Source organism: Cupressus sempervirens, chromosome 7 (assembly GCF_028749045.1).
Source record: "Cupressus sempervirens isolate cs-2001-9-10 chromosome 7, ASM2874904v1, whole genome shotgun sequence".
Classification (NCBI taxonomy): domain Eukaryota; kingdom Viridiplantae; phylum Streptophyta; class Pinopsida; order Cupressales; family Cupressaceae; genus Cupressus; species Cupressus sempervirens.
The window spans coordinates 590,336,341-590,348,705 of NC_143124.1; positions in this window are offsets into that span (position 1 = coordinate 590,336,341).

Below are 12,365 nucleotides of genomic sequence, written 5' to 3' on the forward strand. Positions count from 1 at the left end.
CTAAGTGGCTATATTTGGAGAGTTTATCATTTCACTCCTCCATTTATGCCACCACATCATAGGACATTATTTTTAAACATAAAAATCTAAACTCACACACACAAACATTTCAAAATTTAGATTTTAAAATCAAAACTTTCTGATATTTGCTTTATACCCTGCATTTTAGTCATATTGCAAGTTGTCTTCTTGTCGCCACCAAACTTCCTATCGCAGACGTGCTCCTGAACCATACTCCCAAATTTCAAAAGTTTCCAAGTCCCTTGGAAACACCTACAAAACAAAGCATTAGAAAAACATATGTATCCCTTCATCTTGACTTTTGGTTTGTACTTTTCCTCCATTAGAAAACTTGGCCTTTCTTGAACTTGTATCATTTGAATTTTCTCTTTCTCTTTCATCTTTACCTTTGGTTTGTTTTCCATTGGTAAGATAAAAATTATTTGTTGCTCACTATGCATCCACTTCATCATATTTTGAATTTGTATGGTTGCTACATACACTTGTAACTTCATCACATTTTGAATTTTTATTATTGCTGTATACACTTGAATTTTTATTTTGAATTTTATGTCCCGAAAATAATTTGTTTCCCTATCATAAATATATTCAGCCTCATCTTCTTTGTCCATAACATCATCTGATACCTCTTCTTTGGAAACTTCTTCATTCTGAGTCTCCGTACTACCACCATTCTTTTTCCATTCTCCCATGATGGCTGTAAACTGTTCCCATAAATCAGATTCTTCTTCAGAACTTGCTGCTACACAATCTTTATCTCCATCCTCATGCCATTACTCTTGACATTTCACTACACCATGCATTTTGAAGGCTTCATTATTTTCCTCCAAACTCTCTTTCATAGGAGTACCTTTTAGCATTGTACTCATCTCTATTTTCAAAGGACACATTACTATTCCAACCATAACTTTATCACACTCAAATCCCATAGGACTTTCCTCTTTATTCTTCTCATCAACATTTACTTGCTGCACTGGTTCTTGCTGCAATTTATCTTCTTTTTGCTCTTCATGTTCTTTCCCTTCCAAAGGACAAATCACATCTATCATTGTTGAGATTTCTATACCAACTTCACATACATCTACACTCTTTATGGCTGCCTTCTCTGTAGTTTCATTTGCCTCTACCAAAACTTCTTTCACTTCCTCTTTCACTTCATCATGCATTGGAAATGCTATCCTATCAATAAGACCTATACTTCTTGATTCCTTCCATGTTTTATCATCCTTCAATGGAAATAAAAGCATCTTCTTCCCATTCTTGTTGACGATATATGTGTTTTCTCTACAATCATATATGGTTGACCTGTCATATTGCCATGCTCTTCCCAAAATCAAGTGACAATCTTTTAAAGGCATAATATCACATTCAATGGTATCAAAATATGGTCCAATATTAAAAGAAACATATGACTTTTCGAAGACATCAATCCACTGTTCATCTCCTAACCCATAAGCTCTATAAGGTAAATCATGAGGTACTCTTGAAAGATTCATTTTCTCAACCATTTCTACTGAGATTATATTTTCAAAGGAACCGCTGTCAACTATAACTTTGCATACCTCATTCTTGCACTTGCACTTTGTTCGGAATATAGAATGTCTTTGGCTATAGCTTTGTCTTTTTGCTTCTTCTTCTTCCATTATGATGTAGAGCTACAATTTGGAAACCTATCATGGATATACTCAACTCGAAGGGTTGCTTCAAAGGCTCAAACTCATCAATCTAGAAACCTTCACAAAGGCTCTGATACCAAAAATGATGCAGAGCCACACCTTGGAAAACTCAGGAGGAATCAGACACTCAACTGAGTTGCATCAAGGGGCATCTACAACCTTCAGGATCACACACTAAAATCCAACATCACAATGTATTAATTGAGTTTCTTCATACACATTAAAAATGCATATACTCTCTAAATCCATTCTATATACTTTTCCATCCACTTAATCCATTAAACAAAAGTTTTAAAACAAATTGCCCAGAAAATACATTCGTGTTGCCTCCTAGATAGACCTGCACTCAGACATGAATAACTTTTGAACCAGATCAAAACTCTTTGATCACTCTAGTGAAGATGGGCTTAATTAGGCCTATAAAAACATATCCAAAACTCATCAAAATCCAACAGTGCATTTGGGAGATATTACAAACGCACTGAGATTGATTTCTGCAAACATACCGAATTTAACCCAAAAATAAAAACTTGTCTTCTTCCCCTCTCTTCCTCTCTAAAAATTGACTCCCTAAATAAGGAATATGAAACATCCCTATCCAATAATAGGAGACTGTTTCAAAAATTATGAATATTCCTGCTGCCAACTATCTGTCCTTTTTTAGGATATGATTAGATTCTTCCACTAAAACAAACACACATGGTCCTAAGTGGCTATATTTGGAAAGTTTATCATTTCACTCCTCCATTTATGCCACCACATCATAGGACATTATTTTTAAACATAAAACTCTAAACTCACACACACAAACATTTCAAAATTTAGATTTTAAAATCAAAACTTTCTGATATTTGCTTTGTTGCAAGTTGTCTTCCTGTCGCCACCAAACTTCCTATCGCAGACGTGCTCCTGCACCATACGATTTAGAGAGTATATGCATTTTTAATGTGTATGAAGAAACTCAATTAATACATTGTGATGTTGGATTTTAGTGTGTGATCCTGAAGGTTGTAGATGCCCCTTGATTCAACTTAGTTGAGTGTCTGATTCCTCCTGAGTTTTCCAAGGTGTGGCTCTGCATCAATGATGACCTTATTCATTGCAATGAAAATAGGTACCATGGAATCCTCCTCTTCCTAAACCTTGTCCACATCCTCTACCTCTTCCTCTCTGATCTCCAAAGTTTTGATCATGAGAGTGGTTGAAATCTTTATTCCTCTAGTTCTTGCTAGTACCCACATCTTCATTTTTCTTCTAGGTCTCATTTCGGCCTCCAAATGACCTACCATTGCCGCTTCCTCCTTGATCACACCCTCTTTTCCTTCCATCAAATTTTTTTTTTAGCTTCTCTTCAACTCACAAGGAAAATTGGTATGCCTCTTCAATGCTAGTCATTCTAACCAAACTTAACTCGTCTGAATGTTGGGTCATAACCAACTAAGGTAATGGGAAACCTTATCCTTATTAGCTTCTGCATGCCCTACCCTAATAAGAAGTCAGTAAAATTCCTCTATATATTCTTGGATAGATTTTCTTTCTTGCTTTAACCCTTGTATTTTCTTGAAAAAATCAAGCTCGTAATCAATAGGAATGAACTACTTCTTTATTTTGTCCACCATACGATCCCACCTTGTGATTTTCTCCTTTCCTCTTCTATTCCTTTCCAATTGAATCTCTTTCCACCAGATTTTGGCATGGCCTTTCATTTTGGCCTTTGCAAACTTAACCCTCTTTGGGTCCCTGATATCCTCATACTCAAAATACTCCTCTAGTTCATTGATCCAGTCGATCAACTCATTTGAGTTTAGAGTTCTCAAAAACATACCCACATTAATTTTAGGTCTTCTTCCATGATTTGAAATGGCCCTAAAAAGCCTCTCCTTTTCCTAATTTATGACTTCCTCTTCACCTTCCCCTTCCCGTCCAATATTTTTTTCTTCTTCATTTTCTTCCTCACTTTCATTGCCTATGACAACATTCAATCCTCTATGGATCTCCTCTTGTAATGCTTGAACTTGTTTCTAGAGGGCTCTAACCTCAAGAGTAACAACTTTGACCCTTCCACTACATTCCCTTCATGGAGGCATCTTCTTGTTTCAAACCCACAACCACACAATCCTGGTTTAAACTACCTCATAGTCGGTGCTCTGTCTACACACTCAAGAAAACCTACTCTGATACCACTTGATAGAGACATAAGCAAAGAGTAGAATGAACAAATAGGAAAAGTGAAATATTATTATCAATGAAAAATTCCCAATGGGCTTACAATAGTATGACTCTAGAGAAAGAAATCCTCCACACAGTACCTTCTCTCTAACTCCACTAAGAACCACCTTTACAATGCTAGAAATGTTCTTAAATAGACCCCAATTCATTTAGGGTTAGGAATAAATTCTAGAATACACCAATTGGAATCTGTTGCCAAAATAGAAGGTTCTATAAGTCATGTTAGAAGTTGGTGTAAAATTAGAAGAATCTAGAAATGGTAGTCCAACTTCCAGGAGGCATAACTTTTGAATTGGGACTCCAATTGATGAACCATTTACATTTTCAAAAAGCTCTCAAAGTGCTCTACAACCCTATGGACCAGCTTCACTTGTCCCCCATTTTTTGGCCTTGTACAAGTCATTTAGTGCCCCATATCTAAATTTGAAGCGCTCTTAGGAGGTCTCCGAGAAAATTAAAACTGCAATACTTTTCTAACCATAAAGCCTTTTGACCTAATTCTTTTTCTGGAGTGTTTTAAATTACAATTATAATCATTCCTCCAAATTACACCCTCTAAATCATGATAATTTTAGCTCTATTACAAAATAACCCATTTTCTACATTTATACGTATCCCAAGGTGCTTAAAAACTCTAACCTAGAAAACTAATAGTGGAACTATGAGAGTTGGAAACATTATTTGACCCAAATGGGTATCCAAAAATAAAAACACATTAAATAGAAACTATATCTAAGCATATTTTTAGGTGATATAGGATTGCCCTTACACCACTAGATGCTCCTGCATCATGAGCTTCACTTGGTTTTGAGAATAGTTTAATATTCTCAACTAATCAGAGCCAAAGATGTGAAGGTGGAAGCTCTTTTGGCCCCACCCACCCCTCCCCCCCACCCCAACAACATCTAAATTCCCTATTGACATCTAAAATATTTAAAAAATGATAAATCTTTAAAGTACCTAGAATGTCCTTTATTAGAAATACTAGTCCACCAAGATAACTCGGGGGCGAGGTGTGTATCAGTTATCCAATAGCTAAAACATTTATCTTCTTTAAACAAACTTAATCATTCAACCAAAGTAAAAAACCATTCAAAGATGCACATAAACAATTACATTAAATATGTTGACTAGGGATACCCTTGATCAAAGGGAAAACCTCGATGAAAATGATGCCCACAAGATGATGTACTAATATAAATATTCCTTGTTAAAGCATGGACCCTATTAGGAGTTTATTACAACATTTAGTATAATGAGTCCGTATTAGGAGACTTTCAATCCCTGATAGGATATTCCAACCCTATTAGGAGTTGTAGTAAAATGTATGCAAGAAGAGCCCACTACCCAAAAATTCTATTTCAACTACAAGAAGAGCTTACTGCTCAAATAAATAGTTTATTATTTATTTTTTCTTTCCTTGATCTTTTCTTTATCCTATCAACTAGACCAATCACTATTAGACCTTGTAAACTAAGTCATAAACCTCAGATCCAAACATCAAACCTTGGATCACTCAACAAAATCTTGGCAATGAAGTTTCCTTCACTTTCGCACTGCTCTGGTCAACTTCACATTCCACATTCTCTGCTACTTCTTGAGCATTAACAATTCACATATATATATTTTCATGATAAAGTAAAATATCCTTGCTTTATATAAGTCCATAAAACAATTTCTTGAGTTAGTTGTTAGTCCTTCCCAATTAATTATTATAGGACCACATTAAGAACACATTATACTTAGTGATAACATAAATATTCTACCTTGCAACTTGAATAACTTTTTGTACATGAAATATTATGACAAGCAAGCTTAGCCACATCATCCTCAACATGTCTTTTTATTTCCTCAACCTTGATCCGTAAGATATCAACTCTGCTAAGAGATATAACAAGTTTACCAAAACATGCCTTTATAAACTCTATCTTAGAATAGACATTACCAAAACTTTCATAACTTCTTCTAGACTTATATTTTTTTCTTTTGACATTAAATACATATGATAGATACTCAAAAGTACATCCCATAACCTCAAGTGGTTATCATGCTCAACTAGCCATGTGTACCAACTTGATCTTTTGATGTTCTTCTATTAGATACCATAGAAGATATCAAATATGCTATGTTGACATTAATGACAAACTCAGTCATGAATGTAACATATCATCATCAAACCAATCTTCCAATAATATCCCCCTTTGGAATTGATGGAAACATAGATGACAAAAATCTAGTTCTAAGAATACCAACAAAAGATTTTTCATCTTCAAATTCTCTTCATTAATCATACTCCCCCATTGATATACCTTAATGTGCTCTATACCCAATTATTATTTCGCATAATGTGCTCATGTCGAACATCTTCCTTAGCATACTACAAAAATTTTCTTCTTAGCATAATATTTTCCTACAATACTTCTCCTCATTTGGAATAGTGTTTTTCATGCCAAACTTCTCCCCCATTGACATCAATGTCAAAGGTTTCTACAACCAATATATCTACATCAAACTTTGCAAAAAATGATACTTATTCAATTTGAGTGTCAAAAGACACTATTCACAACAATATCAATCAAGAGTCCAAGATGACTTTGTCTATCACAGATACTCCCCCATATAGGAAGCATCAACATCTAGTCCAGATAAATAATGGTGCTCAGTTACCCTAGACTGATGCACTCTTACATCTTCTTACTCTAATGTAGGAAGGGGCATAACCCCAAGCATACCTCACAAATACTAAAAAGTCTCTTTGGGAAGAGGCTTAGTGAATATATCTGTAACCTGCTTTTTTGTGCTTACATACTCCATTCTAATTTTTTGTCTCCAACTTTTTCTCTCAACATATGATACTTAATGTAACTATTCTTAGTCTTTGAATGTAACACTAGATTCTTAGACATATTTACCATGCTTGTGTTGTCATAATGTATAACAACAGGTTCATTGATTTGTCTCCTTATATGCTTCAACATCTACTTCATCCAAATAACTTGATTGCAATTTTTTGTTGCTGCAACATACTCTGCTTCTACTATACTTTGAGATGTACAATCCTACTTCTTTCTTAACCAAGAAACCATTCTTCCTCCAAGAAAGAAAGATCCTTCACTGGTGCTCTTTCTATCATCCATTTTGCCTACCCAATTTGTATTAGTATAAGCACTTAGAATAAAATTATTAGATCTATCATACCATAATACAAATTTTGAATTTTCCTTTAGATATCTAAATATCATTTTTATTGCTACATAATGTGCTTCTCTGGGATCAGCTTGGAATCTTGCAACAATTCCAACTGCATTTTCTATATCTGGCCTTATGTGAGTTAGATATTGCAATCCTCTAGTCATAGACCTATACTTCTTCTACTCAACAGTAGGTGTCTCATCCTTTGTAGATAACTTGTGTCTAGTTACCATAGTTGTTCCAATAGGTTTACATGTTTCCAAACCAAACCTTTTTAGTAAGTCCTTTAAGTACTTAGTCTAAGAAATAAAGATTCCTTCTTTATTCTGTACTATCTGTAATCCTAGAAAATATTTAATTTTTCATATCATACTCATTTCAAATTCTTTCTTCCTTTCTTCTACAAATTTCTTTCTTTCTTCATCATTACCTCCATATATAATGTCATCAAAAAATTATTAAACCATCATTAATTTCTTTCCAATATAGTTTGCTATCTGCCATACCTTTGCTATATCTGAGCTTTGTCAAATGCTTGTCTAACCTTGCATACTAGGTTTTGGGTGCTTGCTTCAATCAATTCAATACTTTCCTCAATCTACGTATGTCCTTGTCATCTATCAAGGGGATATCCTTTAGGCTGCTCAATGTATACCTCTTCTTCAAATTCTTCATTTCAAAATGCTAACTTAACATACATCTAATATACTTTGAATTTCTTCTGTGTTGCATAGGCTAAAAATAGTCTTACTACTTCTATTCTAGTTACTAGAGCATAACTATTTTCATACTCTATTCCTTCTTGATATAACTTTTACATACCAATCTTGCTTTGTTTCTTACAACTTCTTCTTGCTCATTCATCTTGTTCCTAAATAACCATTTGGTTCGCTTACATCTAACATGGGTACATTCAAGAATGTCCTGATCACATCCTACATAAAATGAATTCAATATTACAAAATGCCCCCTAAGAAATAATAGTTCAAGTGAAATAAACACATGAAAAATAAGAGAGCAAAAAAGGAATCATGGTGCAGGAGCACTAGGGTAATGTAAATCCCTAATACAAATTTTGGTTTGTAGATGGTCTAACCAACCATTGGGGTAATAAGGACTAGTTATAAAGTTCCAAGGTGAGTCTAGGTCATTTGAATAGGTAGGATGTGAGAGGCAAATCTTGTAAATTAGGTCCTAATAGGAAAGATTGCACAAAAGTTGCTTTAGGTGGTGAAATGTGGTAAAATACTTCAAGAAGGGGAAGGATTATGTTAGAAGGGTCATTATGTGTACTAAGATCATTTTAGGAGGTTTAGGAGAAAACTAGCCAAGTTTGGAGGTCTCATGAGCAAAGTTGTAAAAGTTGCATTGACAACTTTTCAATTTTGCAAAATTGCTTGACAATGTTTTATGTAGTTTTGGGAAAGCAAATGAATCAGATATTTATGGTTAAATTTTAAGGCTAGAATGTATCATGAATTCTATTTAAGACTTTTCCAACTCATTTCCAAGGGTTGGACTATTGGGTGTACAGACAACACCTATAATAGAGCAATACTATGAACTGGAACATGGTTTTTGGAGGTTGAATAAAGTGTTTGGATTGAATGAACTGCTATTTTTGATGGAATAAGATATTTTGATTATGATCTTGTAATTTTTATTCATTTTGTTAAAATTTCAAGTAAGCATTTGATAGGTTTTCTAAAATTATTTTGGTTTAGGAATCTCGTTGTCTAGTTTTGTAGTGCAAGCATGAAAATGGCTATGGCTTGAGTGTCTTGGTCATAACACAATGGCTCTTAGAAACCAAGAAATAAACTTTTTATATATTTTAAATATGGTTTTTGGGAGGCCAAATTCTATTTTTACAAGTGAGCCCTAGGTAAGAAAGCAATCTTGACAAGGTGCAAGGAAATGCTTGTAATGGAGTTTTGTGGTGAACAAAAGTTTGGCATGGATCAATATTGAGTTGGAAATGTAGGAGTAGTGTATAAAGGGATCAAAAATCAAATAAGGAGGTTGAGATTGATTTTTATGCTTGTGTTGAAGAAAAAATAAATATTTCCTTTGAAACCCTTAGAAAGAGGGTTTTCTGAAGCTATATTGTATGATCAATCCTGTAGCCCAAGACCTGAAAAAAATTCAAGGTTTGGTCATAGGGAAAAAAAGTATTGAATACACCAAGGGTACTTATTAATTTTTTTTGTGATTTATTTCACTTTCCTTGTTTCTAAGAGGGCTAATAGGGGCTCTTAGGGCTATAGGGACTAACTAGGCAAGTTGGTGATTTGTGAGTGAGGAACTTAAAATAATGATGTAGAATGATGGGAAATGGGTCAAGAACCTCATTCGAAAGGCTCAAAATTGATTTTGGGCCACTTGGTGCACATAGTAGATTTTTGGAATTCTAGGCCAAAGAATTCGTATTTGGTGAATTGAGGGAATCATATTGAAACTTGAATTATTGGGAGAGTTTCTTGGAGAAAGGGGATTGTAGATGTTGGAAATATTCAAGATATGACAAGTTACTGAGAGGGGAGGGGTGAATCAGTAACTTCTAAAATTTCAAACAATAAAACTGTATACTGATATATTCATCATTCATCCAAGTAACCTATTGTAAGCATGAAACAAAATCATTTGCAACACTTGAACACATAGATTTGGTGACCCAGAAACCTTCCAAATAGAAAGTAAAACTGGGGTGGGGATGAAACCCAAAAACTTCGTTACTGCAGTATGAAGTTGGCTTGTTAAGGCTTACAATGACCACTTCTGGTGATCTGCCTTGTTAGGAGCACAAAGGATCGCTAGATCCACCTTGTTAGATGATTTCCAAACATACAATTAAGTATGCACTCTGTTAGGAGATTTACAAAAGACTGTTAAGTCTACCCTGTTAAAAGATTTGCAAAAACTGATTCACCTGTTAGAATGAAACAGTGGATCTGATTACAACTGATTGCTGATAAGATCAACTATTCTCTGATTCACCTTGATGTGATAGATAAAACTTTTCTGCTTCAAAATTTGACCTGCTGAATATCTTCACAATTCAGCCCACATACTTTCGCACGCATGTATTTCTTTCGCACTTTCACACATTCACACTTTCACATTTCCACTGATTACCATTGCCATTCCTGTTGTTTGAATGATACAATACATTGCATATATATACTATCCATACAAATAATACATGCAAGGTCGGCTAAACAATACATGCAAGGTCGGCTAAAACAACAAGTGCAAATCTCTATACAAAGTCGGCCCAAGGTAAAAACTCGGGTTCACTGAACTGACTCGGTGTCCTTCTGATACTCGGCATCCACTGTGTTACTCGGCATCGTCATGCACTCGGTAGAAGTGAAGGCACGGTTCATACTAAACACTTCGAATAGTTCTGAACTCGGTAACCATTGGAGACTCGGTAGAAGAGATGTCACTCGATGAATACTTTTATCTGAACTGTTGCTCGGTGATCAAAGGAAATACTTGATAGAACATTGTGACTCGGTGATAGTTAGTTTCCTTGATATCCGTCTGAGCTCGGTAAAAATTAATTTCCTTGATAACCTCAGGAGCTCGGTTATCATGAAGTTATCGGTTACATCTTAGTGCATCTTTACTCGGTCAAAACTTATTCCTTTCTTTATCTTGAACACTCGGTAAACACTGATTGCTTTGTTCACCTTGATCACTCGGTAAACATTGACTTCTTTGTTCACCTTGATCACTCGGTAAATACTGACTTCTTTGTTTACCTTGATTACTTGGTAAACACTGACTTCTTTGTTCACCTTGATTACTCGGTAAATACTGACTTCTTTGTCCACCTTGATTACTCGATAAATACTGACTTCTTTGTTCACCTTGATTACTCGATAAACACTGACTTCTTTGTCCACCTTGATTACTCGGTAAACACTGACTTCTAGGTAAAGCTTGGTTTCCGGTGTGAGCTCGGTAAGTATTCAGAATCCAATAAGTGTTGTAACTAATGACAAAAATGTATCATAATGCCAACAATCTCCCCCTTTGGCATTAGTGACAAAAACACTTATGAGACAAAATTTATCTGACATGTTGATGACTGATTCTGAATATACATAGCTCCGTTATATACAACTCCCCCATAGAATAGCTTTTATATACAACTCCCCCATAGAATGTACATACATTATTTACATGAGCTGTATATCTCTTCCTTTGTAAAAATTTTGAAAACACTTATTCACCCATAGTATACATATCCAACAATAATCTCCCCCTTTTTGACAATAATGCCAAAGAATAAAGAATATATATACTTATATGGAAACACCAAAATGAGAGATGAACTCTGAATGTACCTGGAGAATAAGCTGGAGAGTCTTATCCCAATTCTTTTGCAAAATTTTGCAGGTAGAAAGAGCTATTTGAATTTCAGCCGAAAGTTCAATCACATGATCTGCAATGGAGAAGTTATTATCATGGATTAATGTCTTTGAATGTGCAATATGCTTCTGCATTGAATCCATGATGGGAAGGATCATGTTTTGGATATCTATCAATGTAGATCGGATCCTTGCCTCTTCCCTCAACAGCTCTGCCTGCTTCTCTGACAAAAATTTGATTCTGAGGTGATGAGATGAGCTTGAACTGGGGTCAAGCTTCAAGTTCTGTGCGCTTACCTTCAGATCTTCATCAATTTTATTTAGTTTTTCTCTTATTCCTTTAGTGTATTCGGTAACATCACAAAGTTTAGCAAAAAGAGATGTTACATTATTAAAAGAATTTTCCATATCTGCCAAAACTAAGGTTAATGCAACCTGATTTATTGCAATGTTCTGGGCAATGTGCCCTAATACCTTATTATCAAATTTCTTTTCTGCACGCTCAATTAGCTTTTCTTGTCCGGAGGCATCTTCATTGAATTTATTAACTGCCTCTTCTAGTTGAATCAAAATGTGTTGAGAAGTATCAACATCAACACCTATAGCCTCAGTAATTATGTTCCGGGCTTCCTCAATTATCCTATATTCCTTATCCCTTTCTGATCTTAACTGCATCTGAGTAGCCTTTTTCTCAATAAGTTGACTAGCATACCTCATTTCTTCAATGGTAGCATTATCAAAGTCAATCTTTGGAATTACTATCTCTATGTCCAAGTCAATATCTTCAGGAATTTCCTTTCCAGTGATCATAAGTCTTAATGGTTGCTTTTGTTTGACTTCTGGGATGACTGGTTTGACCTTTGGAATA